Here is a 21287-nt window from a genome sequence, read left to right as displayed (position 1 = left end):
TTTACGACAGCAGATGCAAGGCAGGGTAACATGGTGACGCCGACCTGACGGGCAGCTACAGTGTCACGTCCCACACCTGAACCGGGGGCTGGATTCCCCGAACCTCTGCACCGAAATCGTGATCGTGAGGGGGCGGAGGATGGGCGTTTACACCGAAATCCGGTCCAACGCCGCTCCCGCAATTCTCCGGACAATCACTCACGAATCGCGTGCGAACTACGCGGCGTGGGTAGGAGGCCATTGACAGAGGCCCCGCCTGCGATTCTCCGAGGATAACTGGCCGATTTCCCGAAGGCGTAGTTCTAACCACCGATCGGCCGTCGGGAACGGCCGGTGGTGGCTGCGGACTCAGTCCGCTGCCGCTCTGGTGGGGGGGGTGCGGGGATCGATCACGGTGCGGGGAGGCGACATCATGGACGGCCGGGGGGTGCGATCGGGCATCACGGACCCGCGTGTGCGCGCGATCCCGGGGGGGGGCCTACATTTCTGGTGCTGCCGTGCGCATGCAGGGTCTCCCCTGAAGGTAGGAGAATCACTCAGCACTTTCTTAAGAAAAGTCCCGAGTGATTTACGTTTTTACGCTGCCGTATGGACATAGCCCATACATAATATGGACATTATTGGAGAATCCCTCCCCGGGTTTTAACATTGCCAAGTGCAGTCAGGCTGGTAGATCTTACAGCTGAGGTTTGACCGGGTTTACGATGGCCTCGCCGCCGAGATTCCGATAACCATCGCTTTGAACTTATCGCAACAGAAGGACGATTGTCTCCACCCGACTGCCTGAGGAATGAGTCACAGGAAAACAGTCGATATTCGTCCTGATGGATAGAAATCGAGGCGAGTTCGGCTCGTTTTAATGTCAGAGCAAACACATAATCAGCACTTTGTAAAGTGAACCCACTTCTAAAACAAAGAGTGTGGTACTGTTTAATCTGATCATACCTCCATCCTTATTATATGTCTGTGTTCGTAAAGAGTTATTGCCAACATGAGTCATTATCTTGTCAATGGAAGAGATGTGAGAGGTTTCATGTTGTCAGCTAGTAAGTCTGAAATGTAACTAAAGTGTGCAAAGATACTCATCAGATAGTTCCAGAGATTGGGGAATACAGTTACATGGATAGGCTCGAGAAGCTGGCCTTGCTCACCCTACAGCAGTAAAGGACAAGAAGGGATTTGACAGATGTGTTTATATGAAGGACGTAGAGAGGGAAATTGATTCCAGTTGCTGAAGGTTTGACTAAGATGATGTGTTGGGTGTTCTGGATCACAAACAGGTCACCAACATTAGAAGTGGTGCAACTTTATTTTATTATAAGGTTAACTATATGAACATACTTGAACTGTGGGTAAATGCAATACCAGCTTTAACTGTTGACCCTTGCCTAGTCCTAACCAGGTGATGCACTCAGCAAATGGTGAATGTCTGTGTTGCAGGCTGTGAGCTCTGTGCTCCGAGCTGGCTGCTACTAGAATGAGCGGGAACTCTCCTGTCCCCTGTCTTTCTAGTGCGTGTGCTCTCACTGGTGATTGGCTGCGGTGTTATGTATGCTGATTGGTCCCACTGCATATCCATCAGTGTGTGTGTGTGTCTGCACCATAATATACTAGTGTATATTATCACATCCCCCCCTTTTATATAAAGAATATGTGCCTGCGTGACAATAAATATCGTGTAGTGAATGTACCTGACTATGTGTGTGCGTGTTATTTACATGACTATGTACATGAGGCTAATCTATTTACACGAGAAGGTGCCTGGTGCCGAGAAATAGGGTGTCACACCAACAACGCAATGAACATTATATACAAACTACTGGAACGATGAAACAGGATAACAGAACAGATCAAAGATTCCAACATCGTAAAACTCACAAGTCACGTCTCTGAGGTGGGCGACAAATTCTGGTTGACCGTCAGGGTGGCAGGCCACTCGTCGTCTGGATCAATGCTGTTCACCGACAGCGGCTGGTGGTTTTGATTCGGGGACAGCCTGGTCTTTGTTATAACAGCGACTGGAAAAGGCTCCCTCGGGTCCTCAGTGTCACTGGTCTGCGGGACGTCGGAATCGGACTCGGTTTGAGGGTAGGTAACTGCTTGTTGCAGGGTTATTCGGAGGTTTATTTCATTTCCTGGTTCAATTTGAGACATTGTGCTGTCACTCCAGGTGAAGGAAGATTGTTTTACAGCTTTAAAAGATTTTTTCTTTGATTTGGGACGTTACCTCTTTAAATGGGCGTGGTCCGGAGCCTCTGATGTCATGACGTGTATGACGTAGCACGTAGGAGGCGTTTGCACATGCGCAGATCGCGGTTCCTTTACTGATGGCCGTTTTCGTGAGTGCGCATGCGCGGCATCGCGCAACTGCACATGTGCAGTTCCTTTACAAAGATGGCCACCGACCAAAATAGTTCTGTGCGCCGGGATTTCGGCCGCGACGTGAGTACTGGTGCTTCTCTTACCTTTTCTTGCTGGTTGGAGTGTGTTTTCCTCACAGTATTTGCCGAATTTGTCTAGGACTGCCTGGAAGTCGCTCTTGTTTTGCCCCTTGGAGAACTTGAATTTTTAAAAAGATTTCTTCTGCTCTGGCACCGGCGATGGTGAGGAGAAGCTCTGTTTTTTCAGGATCGGCCAGGTCTTCTAGTTCGGCTGCCAGCAGGAAGATTTCAAACTTTTGCCGGAATGCCCGCCAGTTTTTCGCGGAGTTCGCCGTGGCACTGGAGCTGCTGCGGAACCCGGATCTTGAACATCTTGCCTGGGTATCGTTGCTGGTTGTCACTGTACGCTGAGGTGCCGGCGATGCGGAGCGGCGGCAGGTTGATGTTCTCCATATCTCAGGATGCCGGAATGCTGATTAGTTGCAGGTGGGTCTCAGAAGTGCTAGTATGCAGCCACTCCTTGTACCATGATGTGTTGGGTGTTCTGGATCACAAACAGGTCATCAACACTGGTAGTGGTGCAACTCTATTTTATTATAAGGTTAACTATATTAACATACTTGAACTGTGGGTAAATGCAATACTAGCTTTAACTGTTGACCCTTGCCTAGTCCTAACTAGAGCGCGGGAGCTGAGTGAGCCGGGACTCTGAAAACAGCGCGGGAGGTGGGTGAGCCGGGACAGTGAAAACAGCGCGGGAGGTGAGTGAGCCGGGACATTGAAAACAGCGCGGGAGCTGAGTGAGCCGGGACAGTGAAAACAGCGCGGGAGCTGAGTGAGCCGGGACTCTGAAAACAGCGCGGGAGGTGGGTGAGCCGGGACAGTGAAAACAGCGCGGGAGGTGAGTGAGCCGGGACAGTGAAAACAGCGCGGGAGCTGAGTGAGCCGGGACTCTGAAAACAGCGCGGGAGCTGAGTGAGCCGGGGCAGTGAAAACAGCGCGGGAGGTGAGTGAGCCGGGACAGTGAAAACAGCGCGGGAGGAGAGAGAGCCGGGACATTGAAAACAGCGCGGGAGCTGAGTGAGCCGGGACAGTGAAAACAGCGCGGGAGGTGAGTGAGCCGGGACAGTGAAAACAGCGCGGGAGCTGAGTAAGCCGGGACTCTGAAAACAGCGCGGGAGCTGAGTGAGCCGGGACATTGAAAACAGCGCGAGAGGTGAGTGTGCCGGGGCAGTGAAAACAGCGCGGGAGCTGAGTGAGCCGGGACAGTGAAAACAGTGCGGGAGCTGAGTGAGCCGGGACTCTGAAAACAGCGCGGGAGGTGGGTGAGCCGGGACAGTGAAAACAGCGCGGGAGGTGAGTGAGCCGGGACATTGAAAACAGCGCGGGAGCTGAGTGAGCCGGGACAGTGAAAACAGCGCGGGAGCTGAGTGAGCCGGGACTCTGAAAACAGCGCGGGAGGTGGGTGAGCCGGGACAGTGAAAACAGCGCGGGAGGTGAGTGAGCCGGGACAGTGAAAACAGCGCGGGAGCTGAGTGAGCCGGGACTCTGAAAACAGCGCGGGAGCTGAGTGAGCCGGGGCAGTGAAAACAGCGCGGGAGGTGAGTGAGCCGGGACAGTGAAAACAGCGCGGGAGGAGAGAGAGCCGGGACATTGAAAACAGCGCGGGAGCTGAGTGAGCCGGGACAGTGAAAACAGCGCGGGAGGTGAGTGAGCCGGGACAGTGAAAACAGCGCGGGAGCTGAGTAAGCCGGGACTCTGAAAACAGCGCGGGAGCTGAGTGAGCCGGGACATTGAAAACAGCGCGAGAGGTGAGTGTGCCGGGGCAGTGAAAACAGCGCGGGAGCTGAGTGAGCCGGGACAGTGAAAACAGTGCGGGAGCTGAGTGAGCCGGGACTCTGAAAACAGCGCGGGAGGTGAGTGAGCCGGGACAGTGAAAACAGCGCAGGAGCTGAGTGAGCCGGGACTCTGAAAACAGCGCGGGAGCTGAGTGAGCCGGGACATTGAAAACAGCGCGGGAGCTGAGTGAGCCGGGACTTTGAAAACAGCGCGGGAGCTGAGTGAGGCTGGACTGTGAAAACAGCGCGGGAGATTTAAAAAGCGCGGGAGCTGCGAGTCGGAGCGGAGATTTTAAAAGATCGCAGCCTAGTTTCGGGAGCCGTTCGGAGGAGGAGGAGCAGTCTCTGTCAGGGAGAGAACCTGAGAACATCTAAGACACTCAGAGGGTAAGAAGGTAAGTAAGTGATTTTTACTCATTTTACTTTTATACCCTTTTCAAATTGTATGTGTCGGGGGGAAACTGAAGTGACATCACAGAAAAGCTGTGGCCTGAGTGGCTGGTTGGGAATCTACATTAATTAAAAAAATTAAGCATTGGTAACTAATTAAACATAATTACTTAATTATAATTTAGATGGATATCTAAGCCAGAGATCGGAGAGTACTATATTTAGCTTTCGCATTTCTATTAGAAATCTAGTGCTAGGAAACAGATAGTTAACAGTAACTTTGAAATTTTTTTTAAAATATTTTTTTTTTTTTAATTTTAATTTTAATTTTAATTAATTGACGCAATGTCAGTTAGAGCGGTGCAGTGCTCTGACTGTGAGATGTGGCAGGCCCGGGAGGCTTCCAGCGTCCCGGTGGCTTTATCTGCAGAAAGTGCACCCAACTGGAGCTCCTCACAGACCGCATGGTTCGGTTGGAGCAGCAATTGGATGCACTTAGGAGCATGCAGGTGGCGGAAAGCGTCATAGATCGCAGTTATGTAAATGTGGTCACACCCAAGGTGCAGGCAGAGAAATGGGTGACCACCAGAAAGGGCAGGCAGTCAGTGCAGGAATCCCCTGTGGTTGTCCCCCTCTCGAACAGGTATACCCCTTTGGATACTGTCGGGGGGATAGCCTATCAGGGGAAAACAGCAGCAGCCAGAGCAGTGGCACCACGGCTGGCTCTGGTGTTCAGAAGGGAGGGTCAAAGCGCAGAAGATTAATAGTAATAGGGGACTCTATAGTCAGGGGCACAGATAGGCGCTTCTGTGGACGTGAAAGAGACTCCAGGATGGTATGTTGCCTCCCTGGTGCCAGGGTCCAGGATGTCTCCGAACGGGTAGAGGGCATCCTGAAGGGGGAGGGCAAACAGGCAGAGGTCGTTGTACATATTGGTACTAACGACATAGGCAGGAAGGGGCATGAGGTCCTGCAGCAGGAGTTCAGGGAGCTAGGCAGAAAGTTAAAACACAGGACCTCGAGGGTTGTAATCTCGGGATTACTCCCTGTGCCACGTGCCAGTGAGACTAGAAATAGGAAGATAGAGCAGCTAAACATGTGGCTAAACAGCTGGTGTAGGAGGGAGGGTTTGGTTATCTGGACCATTGGGAGCTCTTCCGGGGCAGGTGTGACCTATATAAGAAGGACGGGTTGCATCTAAACCGGAGAGGCATAAATATCCTGGCCGCGAGGTTTGCTAGTGTCACACGGGAGGGTTTAAACTAGTATGGCAGGGGGGTGGGCACGGGAGCAATAGGTCAGAAGGTGAGAGCATTGAGGGAGAACTAGGGAATAGGGACAGTGTGGCTCTGAGGCAGAGCAGACAGAGAGAAGTTGCTGAACACAGCGGGTCTGGTGGCCTGAAGTGCATATGTTTTAATGCAAGAAGTATTACGGGTAAGACAGATGAACTTAGAGCTTGGATTAGTACTTGGAACTATGATTTTGTTGCCATTACAGAGACCTGGTTGAGGGAAGGGCAGCATTGGCAGCTAAACGTTCCAGGATTTAGATGTTTCAGGCGGGATAGAGGGGGATGTAAAAGGGGAGGCGGAGTTGCGCTACTGGTTCGGGAGAATATCACAGCTGTACTGCGGGAGGACACCTCAGAGGGCAGTGAGGCTATATGGGTAGAGATCAGGGATACGAAGGGTGCAGTCACAATGTTGGGGGTTTACTACAGGCCTCCCAACAGCCACCGGGAGATAGAGGAGCAGATAGGTAGACAGATTTTGGAAAAGAGTAAAAACAACAGGGTTGTGGTGATGGGAGACTTCAACTTCCCCAATATTGACTGGGACTCACTTAGTGCCAGGGGCTTAGACGGGGCGGAGTTTGTAAGGAGCATCCAGGAGGGCTTCTTAAAACAATACGTAGACAGTCCAACTAGGGAAGGGGCGGTACTGGACCTGGTATTGGGGAATGAGCCCGGCCAGGTGGTAGATGTTTCAGTAGGGGAGCATTTCGGTAACAGTGACCACAATTCAGTAAGTTTTAAAGTACTGGTGGACAAGGATAAGAGTGGTCCTAGGATGAATGTGCTAAATTGGGGGAAGGCTAATTATAACAATATTAGGCGGGAACTGAAGAACATAGATTGGGGGCGGATGTTTGAGGGCAAATCAACATCTGACATGTGGGAGGCTTTCAAGTGGTAGTTGAAAGGAATTCAGGACCGGCATGTTCCTGTGAGGAAGAAGGATAAATACGGCAATTTTCGGGAACCTTGGATGACGAGAGATATTTAGGCCTCGTCAAAAAGAAAAAGGAGGCATTTGTCAGGGCTAAAAGGCTGGGAACAGACGAAGCCTGCGTGGAATATAAGGAAAGTAGGAAGGAACTTAAGCAAGGAGTCAGGAGGGCTAGAAGGGGTCACGAAAAGTCATTGGCAAATAGGGTTAAGGAAAATCCCAAGGCTTTTTACACGTACATAAAAAGCAAGGGGGTAGCCAAGGAAAGGGTTGGCCCACTGAAGGATAGGCAAGGGAATCTATGTGTGGAGCCAGAGGAAATGGGCAAGGTACTAAATGAATACTTTGCATCAGTATTCACCAAAGAGAAGAAATTGGTAGATGTTGAGTCTGGAGAAGGGTGTGTAGATAGCCTGGGTCACATTGAGATCCAAAAAGACGAGGTGTTGGGTGTCTTAAAAAATATTAAGGTAGATAAGTCCCCAGGGCCTGATGGGATCTACCCCAGAATACTGAAGGAGGCTGGAGAGGAAATTGCTGAGGCCTTGACAGAAATCTTTGGATCCTCGCTGTCTTCAGGGGATGTCCGGAGGACTGGAGAATAGCCAATGTTGTTCCTCTGTTTAAGAAGGGTAGCAAGGATAATCCCGGGAACTACAGGCCGGTGAGCCTTACTTCAGTGGTAGGGAAATTACTGGAGAGAATTCTTCGAGACAGGATCTACTCCCATTTGGAAGCAAATGGACGTATTAGTGAGAGGCAGCACGGATTTGTGAAGGGAAGGTCGTGTCTCACTAACTTGATAGAGTTTTTCGAGGAGGTCACTAAGATGATTGATGCAGGTAGGGCAGTGGATGTTGTCTATATGGACTTCAGTAAGGCCTTTGACAAGGTCCCTCATGGTAGACTAGTACAAAAGGTGAAGTCACACGGGATCAGGGGTGAGCTGGCAAGGTGGATACAGAACTGGCTAGGACATAGAAGGCAGAGAGTAGCAATGGAAGGATGCTTTTCTAATTGGAGGGCTGTGACCAGTGGTGTTCCACAGGGATCAGTGCTGGGACCTTTGCTCTTTATAGTATATATAAATGATTTGGAGGAAAATGTAACTGGTCTGATTAGTAAGTTTGCAGACGACACAAAGGTTGGTGGAATTGCGGATAGCGATGAGGACTATCGGAGGATATTGCAGGATTTAGATTGTTTGGAGACTTGGGCGGAGAGATGGCAGATGGAGTTTAATCCGGACAAATGTGAGGTAATGCATTTTGGAAGGTCTAATGCAGGTAGGGAATATACAGTGAATGGTAGAACCCTCAAGAGTATTGAAAGTCAAAGAGATCTAGGAGTACAGGTCCACGGGTCATTGAAAGGGGCAACACGGGTGGAGAAGGTAGTCAAGAAGGCATACGGCATACATTGAGTATAAGAATTGGCAAGTCATGTTGCAGCTGTATAGAACCTTAGTCAGGCCACACTTGGAGTATAGTGTTCAATTCTGGTCGCCACACTATCAGAAGGATGTGGAGGCTTTAGAGAGGATGCAGAAGAGATTTACCTGAATGTTGCCTGGTATGGAGGGCATTAGCTATGAGGAGCGGTTGAATAAACTCGGTTTGTTCTCACTGGAACGAAGGAGGTTGAGGGGAGACCTGATAGAGGTATACAAAATTATGAGGGGCATAGACAGAGTGGATAGTCAGAGGCTTTTCCCCAGGGTAGAGGGGTCAATTACTAGGGGGCATAGGCTTAAGGTGAGAGGGGCAAGGTTTAGAGTAGATGTACGAGGCAAGTCTTTTACGCAGAGGGTAGTGGGTGCCTGGAACTCGCTACCGGAGGAGGTGGTGGAAGCAGGGACGATAGTGACATTTAAGGGGCATCTTGACAAATACATGAATAGGATGGGAATAGAGGGATACGGACCCAGGAAGTGTAGAAGATTGTAGTTTAGTCGGGCAGCATGGTCGGCACGGGCTTGGAGGGCCGAAGGTCCTGTTCCTGTGCTGTACATTTCTTTGTTCTTTGTTCTTTGTTCTAACCAGGTGATGCACTCAGCACATGGTGAATGTCTGTGTTGCAGGCTGTGAGCTCTGTGCTCCGAGCTGGCTGATACTAGAAAGAGCGGGAACTCTCCTGTCCCGTCTTTATAGTGCGTGTGCTCTCACTGGTAATTGGCTGCGGTGTTGTGTATGCTGATTGGTCCCACTGCATGTCCATCAGTGTGTGTGTGTGGGTGTGTCTGTACCATGATATACTGGTGTATATTATGACGTAAGAGAGGATGCAAATTGTGATTGACTGACAACTGAACCAGAGGCGACTCGATGAGAATCATTTCTTGTGCGACAGGTGATTAGGATTTGGAAATCGCTGTCTGGTAGGCTAGTGGGCGTGGTCTCAAAGATTCCCCCCACAAGAGAAATTGGTGAATATTGGAGAGGAATTTGCAAGGATTTGGGAGAATGGGAATAGCTAGATTGCTCTTCAAAGGGGCCGGCACTGATAAATGGGCTGAATGGCCTCCTTCTATGCCATACTTCTCTCTCGTTCTAACTAGCAGTTCAGCACAGACCACTCAGACCAACTGGCCTGTGTTAGTGTTTATGCCCCATGAGTGTCGGAGAATCGCTACAGTGCAGAAAGAGGTCATTCGGCCCATCGAGTCTGCACCGACCCTTTGAAAGGCTACCCCGCCAAGATCCAATCCCCCGCCCTATCCCTGTAACCCCACCCAAACATTGGACACACTAAGGGGCAATTTAGCACGTCCAATCCACCTAACCTGCACATCTTTGGACTGTGGGAGGGAACTGGAGCTCCCGGAGGAAACCCACGCGGACACGGGGAGGACGTGCAGACTCCGCACAGACAGTGACCCAAGCCGGGAATCGAACCTGAGTCCCTGGCGCTGTGAGGCAGCAGTGCTAACCACTGCGCCACCATTGCCATGATCGCTGAATATTTTTGTTGAAATATAAATTGAGAGAGTTGTTAAACAGGGTGCATCAATCAAAACTATTGAAATTGAGAAGGCCAATACTGACGGTGAAACTAGTCGACACAGGTGGAGAGGCAGCTAACGCACGTTAATGCAAACAGAATGTCTTCTCGTCGACATGAACAAACATATCTTTCACAGGACAAGCCCCACCGAGGGAGGTGGATCATACCCTCCCGAACGTATCCAGCGATTCTCTGGCAGCGCACGGCCCTCAGTTCGCTCCATGAGGCATCAGCTTCGGGAAAACTGCCAGTAACCTCTTTCTTTTCCCTCTGGCGAGGGAGAAACCGTACCAAATTTGGTTTAGTGAGACTGGTCCAACAAATTGTCTTAATGATATCTGTGCACAATGAAAAGGTTTGAGAAATGATGTTGCCACGACAACAGATAAATCACAAAAGCGAAATCTTGACAGCTGAGGTCGTGGTATGACAAATCCCGCCGGCAAAGTCATCAAATGGCAGAGTCACGCCCCTGGCGGTCATTAGGAAACCAGTTCTAAACGTTTCAGCAAAGCGTGGATATAATTAACGCTTCGTATTTCACAATCAGACCATCAGACTGTGCTGGCCCCGAGCTCTCGGCTCTGATCTTTCTTGCCTCGTGGAATCCTACAGCACAGAAAAAGGGCAGGTGTAGCAGTAGGTTAGCACTGCTGCCTCACAGCGCCGAGGACCCGGGATCGATTCCCGGCCCCAGGTCACTGTCCGTGTGGAGTTTGCACATTCTCCCCGTGTCTGCGTGGGTCTCACCCCCACAACCCAAAGACGTGCAGGGTAGGTGGATTGGCCGCGCTAAATTGCCCCTCAATTGGAAAAGAAAATTGGATACTCTAAATTTATATTTTGAAAAAGCACAGAAAGAGGGCATTCGGCCCATCGAGCCTATGTTACGACTCGTTGGAAGAGCGATCCAATTTTTCAAACTCCTCCTGCTCCATCCCCAGTGGCCTCGTTATTATTTTCCCTTTTCAAATATTTACCCAAATCCCTTTTGAACCTCACCATTGTATATGCTTCCTCTTATTAGGCAGTGTTTTCCTGGTTGTAAAAACTCACATCATTAAACAAAGTCGGGAAGACCGTGTGCAGTGTTGGTCTTCTTATTTTTGAAAAAAAAGATACGATTGCTTCAGAAGCAGTTCAGAGAAGGTTTAAAAAAAAAATTAATTTATGGGATGTGGGTGTCACTGGCTCGGCCAGCATTTATTGTCCATCCCAAGTTGCCGTTGAGCAGGTTGTGGGTCATTCCTGGCCACCGGACTCATTCCTGGTGTTCCGGGAGACAGGAGGGGGAGCAGTTTAAACAGACCTGATTTCTCCTCTCACAACCCACCCTTGAACAGTTTTTTTAAAATTTCCCCCAGCATCGCTGGTGGTGCATTTTCCCCAACCCTTCAATTGTCAAAGTTCCAATCATCGACCAATAACTCGCACAGCAAAGTCAAGAGACGATAGAATAGAAGGGGTTGGTTTATTTGACACACGCGCTCAAAACGCGCAATGTCTGCCCTCGTCGCACCTCACGCAATAAGGGAGAGGAAGGGGTTCATGTCGAGACCATGATAAAAAATTAGAGCTATGTTCCAGATGAGTCCAGAGTCTAGAATAAAAGCCCAATGGGGTATTCCTCCAGAGGTTAGTTGCCTGACTGTTGCAGGGTGGTCCATCTTTCCAGGAGCCAGCGCTTCTGCGATGGGGGGAGGCATGGAAGGATTAATTAGTTTGCAGGCTCCTGATTCAATGTTCCAGTAATACACAGTGTAGCTGAGTGCCAGGCACTTTAACTGGACAGAGATCTTCCTGCTACTCTCCGTGAGATGGTAAAATGGTAGACAGAAACAGACTGCCGTCTGGAGACCTGTTTCTCGTTGGAGGTCAAACAGTGACTGAAGATAAGGTCCAACGGCTTACTAACTAAAATAATTTGCACAGCTCAAGTCTCAGTCATGTTACAGGGTAGTTTCGAATTGACTAACGATGCCCCAAGTTGATACCCATTCTGTTTTGGAGCAGGTAACAGTTGGGCCATGAACACCACTCTGGAGGTTAGGAGTTGCAAACAGTTGCCTTTGTCCAGAGATGGCTGGGCAGGTATATTGGACAGAATTTTGCCTCCCCCATCCCCCAAGGTGTTCTGAGGCGGATGGAAGCATAGGGGAGGCAGTGGACTAGTAAACCGGAGACCTAGAAGCCTGGGTTCAAATCCCGCCACTGCAGATGGTGAAATTTGAATTAAATTTAAAAATCTGGAATTAAAAGTCTAACGATGACCATGAAACCATTTGTCGATTGTCGTGAAAACCCATCCGGTTCACTAATGTCCTTCAGGGAAGGAAATCTGCCATCCTTACCTGGTCTGGCCTACATGTGACTCCAGACCCACAGCAATGTGGTTGACTTTTAACTGCCCCCTCGAGGGCTAAATGCTGGCCCTGCACACGACGCCCACGTCCATGAACGAGTAATAAAGAAAAATTGCATGGATTGGGATTCAGGATCCAACCCGCCCAACCCGAACACTGTTTTAGGGTGGGGTGGACAAGGCCTTGGACGGGAAGCCTCCCATTCCCTAATTAAGGCCCTTAAGTGGCCACTTGACGAACACTTAAGGGCCTTCTCCCACCCGGACTCTGTTGGTGAGAAACAGGAAACGTTCTCACCCTTTATCTCAGGCAGGAAGAGGGGGGAGGGTGGGGGAGGGTTTGCCTCCTTTGAAAGACTCCTTCAGACTGGGATAACCCTCTCCTCATGGACCAGAAAGCTCTGGCCCTCCCTCCCCCCCCTCAACCCGGCCAACCCCTGACACCAAAATCGACCTTACTCTTGACCTTCCAGTGCGTCTCCTACCCTCCCCTCCCTGGGAGCACTGGTACTTACTAGAAATGAAATGAAAATCGCTTCTTGTCACAAGTAGGCTTCAATGAAGTTACTGTCCAGCGCCTGTTCGGGGAGGCTGGTACGGGAATTGAACCGTGCTGCTGGCCTGCCTTGATCTGCTTTAAGCCCGGGGACTTAGTTACAGGCATGGTGCTGCAGTATCTCTTCTGGCCAGTGCAGTGCAGTACCTGGATGACCAACAGCCATCCGAGGTGAGACATCCTACCAAGTGCAGACGGACATCCCACCAATGAACGCTGAATGGTAGGGGGCCAGTCGGAGTTGGCGGGGCTGTATTCCCATCCGATTCTCAGGATGAAGGCCGAATGTTTACACGATGCAAGGAGTGTTACCTTCCAGGAGGTGTGAGCTGTTGTTTTAAAAGTAAATTTAGGGTGGCAATTCTTTATTTTCCAATTTAGCGTGGCCAATCCACCTCCCCTGCACATCTCTGGGTTGTGGGGGTGAGACCCAAGCAGACACGGGGAGAATGTGCAAACTCCACACGGATAGTGACCCGGGGCCGGGATCGAACCCGGGTCCTCAGCGCCGTGAGGCAGCAGTGTTAACCACTGCGCCACTGTGCCAGCCCGGGTGTGAGCTGTTAACCTTTGTTCACATTCGAAGCGGCTCAGAAACTTCCAGAAGCCAGCAGCTGATCAGCATCAGCCATTGTGTCAGACCTTCAATTGGCCCTTTTGGAAGACAGAGGAAAAGTAAAACTTTAAGAAGTATTGGATTGGATATAAAATGCTCTTCTCGTCTCCTGCCTGAGGCACTGTGGTGAAGGAGTTGTCTTATGAAGAAAAGCTGGGCAGGTTGGGGCTCTCCCCATTAGAGTTTAGAAGGATGAACAAAGAACAAATAACAAAGAAAAGTATAGCACAGGAACAGGCCCTTCGGCCCTCCAAGCCCGTGCCGACCATGCTGCCCGACTAAACTACAATCTTCAACACTTCCTGGGTCCGTATCCCTCTATTCCCATCCTATTCATGTATTTGTCAAGATGCCCCTTAAATGTCACTATCGTCCCTGCTTCCGCCACCTCCTCCGGCAGCGAGTTCCAGGCACCCACTACCCTCTGTGTAAAAAACTTGCCTTGTACATCTACTCTAAACCTTGCCCCTCGCACCTTAAACCTATGGCCCCGAGTAATTGACCCCTCTACCCTGGGGAAAAGCCTCTGACTATCCACTCTGTCTATGTCCCTCATAATTTTGTAGATCTCTATCGGGTAGTCCCTCAACCTCCGTCGTTCCAGTGAGAACAAACCGAGTTTATTCAACCGCGCCTCATAGCTAATGCCCTCCATACCAGGAAACATTCTGTAAATCTCTTCTGCACCCTCTCTAAAGCCTCCACATCCTCCTGGTAGTGTGGCGACCAGAATTGATCCTTTTGAAACACACAAGGTCCTGAGGGGACTTTGATAGGGTGAATACCTGGAGGGTGTGGGGGAGAGACTCACCCCGACAGAGTCAATTCTAGCATCACTTGAACTCGATCATAGAATCTCTACAGTGCCAAAGGAGGCCATTCAGCCCATCGAGTCCACACCGATCCTCTGAAAGAGCACCCTATCTAAACCCAATCTCCCGCCCTATCCCATAACCCCACCTAACCGGCACATCCCTGGGCACTAAGGCAAAATTTAGTGTGGCCAATCTACCTAATCTCTGGAATGTGGGAGGAAACCGGGGCGCCCGGAGGAAACCCATGCAGACTCGGGGAGAAAGTGCAAACTCCAAGTGGCAACTGCTCGGCCCAAGATTGCAAGAAACTGCAGAGTGTGATGACCTCAGCCCAACGCATCACACAAGCTTGCCACCCTCACCTTGATTCTGTATACACTTCCCGCTGCCTCAGGAAGGTAGACAGCATTATTAGAGACCCCTCCCACCCAGGTATTGCCTTCTTCCAGACCCTTCCAACAAGCAGAAGGTACAGAAGTCTGTAGATCCGCACGTCCAGACATAGGAACAGCTTCTTCCCCACAGCTACTAGACTCCTCAACGACTCCCCCTCGGACTGATCTGTTCCCTGTAAGAACACTATTCACCACGCCCTATGCTGCTCTTGCTCATGTATTTGCTTTGTTTGGCCCCTTGTTCCGCACTGTAACCAATCACTGTTTGTCGATTAATTATTTGTCAATGTTCTCTACTGATTATGTTTTTTGTCTACTATATACGTACTGTGTACGTTCCCTTGGCCGCAGAAAAACACTTTTCATTGTACTTTGGTGCATGTGACAATAAATTAAATCAAATCAAATCAGATCCACACAGTCACCCGAGGCCAGAATTGAACCCGGGTCCCTGGCGCTGTGAGGTAGCAGTGCTAACCAGTTACAACACAGGTGAAATTAGATTGTATTTCAAATACCTTAGATCGAGCCCAATAAACTATAGTCACCAAAGTTTGTAACTTCACGAGACAAGTGACCTTTTATTATGTACAGTATTAGAATTAAACGGATATAAAATGTAACTGACTATCTAACATCCCTTTTTCCAATCCCCCCCTTCTTAATTACCCGACTCCTCTATATACACACACACACACACCACCATACACGCACACACCATTACACACATACACCGACACACACACACAGACAAACAACACAGAGAGGAAAGGGTGTGAAAATGGAAATAAGATATAAATAAAAAGATAGAGATCTTTGATGCATTGGTATGACTTCCAGTCAATGTCTTTCTGATGTTCAGGCTTTCGTTTTGATACTTCTTCCTCCTAGGCTTAAGATGTTTTTTCCTGGCAAGGTTGTCTACTTTCTCTGCAGACTTAGTATTATTGGGAATCACAGATAAGCATAGAATTTACAGTGCAGAAGGAGGCCATTCAGCCCATCGAGTCTGCACTGGCCCTTGGAAAGAGCACCCTACCTAAGCCCATACCCCCAACCTATCCCCGTAACCCCACCTAACCTTTTTTGGACACTATGGACAATTTAGCATGGCCAATCCACCTAAGCTGCACGTCCTTGGACTTGTAGGAGGAAACCGGAGCACCCGGAGGAAACCCACGCAGACATGGGGAGAACGTGCAGACTCTGCACAGACAGTGACCCAAGCCGGGAATCGAACCTGGGACCCTGGAGCTGTGAAGCAACTGTGCTAACCACTGTGCGAGCGTGCTGCGCACGGAATGTAAGATGGTCACAGAAAAATCCAATCGTGAATTCAGGAGAATCTTCTTTTCCAAGAGAATGGTGAGAAGGTGGAACTCACTCCCACAAGGAACAGATGAGAATGGAAAGCTTGACCACATAAGAGCGAAAGGTATAAAAGGAGAAATTGACAGGAGGAGGAACAGACGGTTCCACTGTGTGCCGGTGGTGGAGGGCAGCTTGGGGGGGGGGGGGGGGGGGGTGGTGAATGTTTGTGGATGCGGGTCAATGAAGCAGGGCTGGATGGTGTTGAGCTTCTCGAGTGTTGTTGGAGCTGCGCTCATCCAGGCAAGTGGAGAGTATTCCATCTCACTCCTGACTTGTGCCTTGCAGATGGTGGACAGGGTTTGGGGAGTCAGGAGATGAGTTACTTGCCGCAGGATTCCCATCCCTGACCTGCTCTCGGAACCATTCTTGTGAATCTTTTCTGTATCTCCCTGGTGCCTTCAACATCCTTTCTAAAGTGTGGTGGAACCGGACTCAATGCACTGGTAGAGGCCAAACCATTCTTTCATGCAAGTTCAACAATTTCCTTTTGTATTCTGTGCCCTATTGGTAAAGGTATGGGTGCTGCATGCTTCGTTAATAGTTGCAAGTTGTATTATCGTTCACTACTTGCTTTTCTAATCCAAATAACTCTTGCACAGAACTTGGACAGATGGTATGGATGCCCACTTTAAGGTCTTTGCTTCTCCATTAATGCCAGGCGATACAAGGTGAAACCAGCTCCGTTTCACATCCACACCTCTAGCATGTGAGGGGGAAATGCATTTCCCCCAAAGCAGTTTCCCCACTCCTCCTTCTGAGGCACCTTCCACTCTCTTTCACGCCAGTTTACAAAGAGGAGACAGGAAGCACCAGCTCGCACTACATCCTTCAATGTTACAAAGCATCCCAAGGCCAGGGCAGGGCAGGGGCGAGGAGAGGAGATGAAATAGTGGAAACAGAGGCTTGTGTCTTTTTGTTTTAAAAAGAAGGGCTTTTGGAGGTGGGAGAAACATAAGAAAGTGAAGATCTGACGAAGGCGGACTCGGAGTGATGCAAACTGACAGCAACAAGTCCCTCTTTTCGATGCTGAATTAATGATGACGTTCCGATCTTGAATGCCCACATTGACAACACAGTGGGTTTAAGAGATTCTGCTCGATTATCTGGCAACGTTACATTCCGTGGAGGTCATATTGATACTTTTGGGTGGGTCCTTCACACCTTGTCCAAAACGCTGAACTAATTCTTATGTGAATGCCGTTGGCAGCTTGCCTGGTTGATACTTTGCCAAAGCGTCAATCTGTTGACTGTTACTGTTTATTTGTGTCGACAATTCATTACTCTCGCTCCGTGACATGTTTGCTTTCGGTTATTTGTGTCCTTCCTGGATTTTTGGACATTGTAGCGGAGGGAGTCCTTCAGCTGGTAAATCATGTTTTGCACAGTCGAGCGCCCACACGTTTTGTATCATTGAGGATGTTTCAGGTGAGGGAGCATCAATTCCGGGCTTAGTTGCTTCAATGTTACCCCAGCACCTTGCTGACAAATTGTCTTCTAAATGTGTTTGGGTTGCTCACAAATACACAGTCCCGCTCATTGAGCGGAATTTAGGCGCGCTTTATTCACTCTTTCCATGAAGTTGTGGGGTCACTGGCAAGGCCTTCATTTATTGTCCATTCCTAATTGAGCTTGGGTGGCGAGCTGCGTAAAAAGCTCTTCCTCATATCCCTCTGCGTCTCTTACTGAAATCTTGCTAAAACAACTTGCATCTATATCATCTTTAACATAATAAGAAATCAGACTATCTGACCATTATCACATTGCTGTACATCGCTGAAGTGAGACACAGGTTGTCAAAGTTTTTCATTTTGCATCCATCAGGTCAAACACTGTAAACATGAAGGTGCAACAGGCGGTAAAGAAGGTAAATGGTATGTTGGCCTTTCCAAGTTTAGGAATGTCTTGCTGCAATTATTTAGGGCCTTAATGAGGCCACACTTGGAATACTGTGTGCAGTTTTGGTCCACTTATCTGATGAATGATGTTCTTGCTCTTGAGGGAGTGCAGCAAAGGTTCACCAGACTGATTTCTGGGATGGCAGGAGAGGTTGAGTCAGTTAGGATTGCATTCGTTAAAGTTCAGAAAAATGAGGGGGATCTCATAAAAACCTATAAATTCTAACGGGACTAGACACAAAGGATGTTCCCGATGGTGGGGGAGTGTCCAGAACCAGGGGTCACAGTCTGAGGGTACGGGGTAGACCACTTCGGAGCGAGATGAGGAGAAATTTCTTCACCCAGGGGGAGAAGAGCCTGGGGAATTCATAATCACAGAAAGTAGTTGATGGCAAAACATTGTGGGCATGAACTAACGGCATCATTGCACCCGACTCGGGTCGCAATGAGGCGGGATAATCTCGCAAGATTTACGAAGCTTGTTACGCATTGCGACATCTAATGAGATCTTGTGAGGCGTCGCGATCTGCATCCCGCCCACAATGGGCAGGATCTAGATTTGCATATTTAAGTCCGCAGTTAACCTCACCTAAATATGTTTGCGCCGGAGTTCCCCAAGGCGTAGGATCTAACTGCTTTGCCTCGGAGACGCTGAGCAGGCGCCGTTTAGCACTGAGTTCCACAAAGTGGACCAGGCGTCTCGGCACTTGGGGGGATTTTGAAGGTGATTGGTGGGGGGCCTGACCCTGGGTGGTCGGGCTCTGGGTAAGGTGGTACCCTGGCATTCCCAATGCTACCCAGGCACCCTGGCACTACCAACCTGGCACCCTAGCAGTGCCACCTGGATGCCACGCTGGCACTGACAGGTGCTCAGGTGGCACTGCCAGGCTGCAGGGGCACTTCCTTGGTGCCAGGTTGGCAGTCCAAGGTGCCTAAGTGGCATCTTGCCCATGCCAGAAATCGAGCCGGAGGCTGCCCTGACCTTACGAGGTAAGGTGCTGATTGCTCCAGCAGAGGGCAGTAGAGTGCTACTCATTGCCTGTTGCGGGGGAAATTTGCATACGTCCGTGTGCTCACCCTAACTTGAAGGTGCACCTGAGCAAGAGACCCTAGCTGTTCAAGTGAAGACAAGCATCCAGCAGGTGGCAGTAGAGCAGAGCTGCTGATTGGCTGTTGCGGGGGAAATTTGCATACGTGCATTGTGGTCATCCTAACTTGAAGGTGTACCTGAGCAAGAGACCCTAGCTGTTCAAGTGAAGGCAAGCATCCAGCAGAGGGCAGTAGAGCATAGCTGCTGATTGACTGTTGCGGGGGAAATTTGCATAGGTGCATTGTGGTCTGACATCACAGCCTGCAGGTAAGGGATTGGCTGGTGACTGGTAAGTAGTTTTTATTTTATTTTCCCTCAGGTGTTATCCTGCGGGGCACAGAGGTTGCTGAGTGAGTGCTTGCTGAGAAGGGGAGTGAATGACAGGTAAGCTCTTTCTTTCTTTTTCTTTTTTTATCTAGAGGGGATGGCAGGGAAGGTAGTGCAATGTTCCTCCTGCAGAATGTTTGAGGTGAGGGACGACATCAGTGTCCCTGCTGATTTCATCTGTGGGAAGTGCACCCATCTCCAGCTTCTCAGAAACCGCGTTAGGGAACTGGAGCTGGAGCTGGATGAACTTCGGATCATTTGGGAGGCAGAGGCAGTCAAAGATAGACACTTCAGGGATGTAGTTACTCCGAAGAATAAAGATAGATGGGTGACGGTGAGAGGGGCTGGGAGGAAGCAGTCAGTACAGGGATCCCTTGTGGTCGTTCCCCTTAGTAACAAGTATACCGCTTTGGATACTGTTGGGGGGGGGGGGACTTACCAGGGATAAGCCATGGGGTACAGGTCTCTGGCACTGAGTCTGTCCCTGTTGCTCAGAAGGGAAGGGGGGAGAGGAGTAGAGCATTAGTCATTGGAGATTCCATAGTTAGGGGGATAGATAGGAGATTCTGTGGGAACGAGAGAGACTCGCGGTTGGAGTGTTGCCTCCCAGGTGCCAGGGTGCGTGATGTCTCGGATCGTGTTTTCGGGATTCTTAAGGGGGAGGGGGAGCAGCCCCAAGTCGTGGTCCACATAGGTACCAACGACATAGGTAGGAAAAGGGACAGGGATGTAAGGCAGGAATTCAGGGAGCTAGGGTGGAAACTTAGACCTAGGACAAACAGATTTATTATCTCTGGGTTGTTACCCTTGCCACATGATAGCGAGACAAGGAATTTGGAGAGAGAGGAGTTGAACACGTGGCTACAGAGATGGTGCAGGAGGGACGGTTTCAGATTTCTGGATAATTGGGGCTCATTCTGGGGTCAGTGGGAGCTCGACAAATGGAATGGTCTACACCTGGACCAGAGGGGTACCAATATCCTGGGGGGGAAATTTGCTAATGCTCTTCGGGAGGGTTTAAACTAGTTCAGCAGGGGCTTGGGAACCTGAATTGTAGCTCCAGTATACAGGAAATTGAGAGTAGTGAGGTCATGAGTAAGGTTTCACAGTTGCAGGAGTGTACCGGCAGGCAGGAAGGTGGCTTAAAGTGTGTCTTCTTCAATGCCAGGAGCATCCGGATTAAGGTGGGTGAACTTGCAGCATGGGTTGGTACCTGGGACTTTGATGTTGTGGCCATTTCGGAGACATGGATAGAGCAGGGACAGGAATGGTTGTTGCAGATGCCGGGGTTTAGATATTTCAGTACGCTCAGGGAAGGTGGTAAAAGAGGGGGAGGGGTGGCAGTGTTAGTCAAGGACAGTATTACGGTGGCAGAAAGGACATTTGATGAGGACTCGTCTACTGAGGTAGTATGGCCTGGGGTTAGAAACAGGAAAGGAGAGGTCACCCTGTTAGGGGTTTTCTATAGGCCTCCGAAAAGTTCCAGAGATGTAGGGGAAAGGATTGCAAAGATGATTCTGGATAGGAGCGAAAGCAACAGGGTCGTTGTTATGGGGGACTTTAACTTTCCAAATATTGACTGGAAACGCTATAGTTCGAGTACTTTAGATGGGTCCGTTTTTGTCCAATGTGTGCAGGAGGGTTTCCTGACACAGTATGTAGATAGGCCAACGAGAGGCGAGGCCATATTGGATTTGGTACTGGGTAATGAACCAGGACAGGTGTTAGATTTGGAGGTAGGTGAACACTTTGGTGATAGTGACCACAATTCGATTACGTTTACTTTAGTGATGGAAAGGGATAGGTATATATCGCAGGGCAAGTGTTATATCTGGGGGAAAGGCAATTATGATGCGATGAGGCAAGACTTAGAATGCATCGGATGGAGAGGAAAACTGCAGGGGATGGGTACAATGGAAATGTGGAGCTTGTTCAAGGAACAGCTACTGCGTGTCCTTGATAAGTATTTACCTGTCAAGCATGGAGAAAGTGGTTGATCAAGGGAACCGTGGTTTAC

General features: G+C 49.6%; 1 long non-coding RNA gene across 1 annotated transcript in view; it reads right to left on the bottom strand.

The window, feature by feature from the left end:
• Positions 1-1524: 1524 nt before the first annotated feature.
• LOC140403384 (uncharacterized) overlaps positions 1525-21287 on the bottom strand; it is a 34253-nt gene continuing 14490 nt past the window's right edge. Inside the window, exon 3 of the long non-coding RNA XR_011938290.1 lies at positions 1525-2925. This is a non-coding gene — a long non-coding RNA (uncharacterized lncRNA). The remainder of the gene's footprint in view (positions 2926-21287) is intronic.

This window comes from Scyliorhinus torazame, chromosome 27 (assembly GCF_047496885.1).
Source record: "Scyliorhinus torazame isolate Kashiwa2021f chromosome 27, sScyTor2.1, whole genome shotgun sequence".
NCBI classification, from domain to species: Eukaryota; Metazoa; Chordata; class Chondrichthyes; order Carcharhiniformes; family Scyliorhinidae; genus Scyliorhinus; species Scyliorhinus torazame.
Note: the sequence above shows the minus strand (reverse complement) of the source record. Positions and strands in the feature narration are given on the sequence as shown.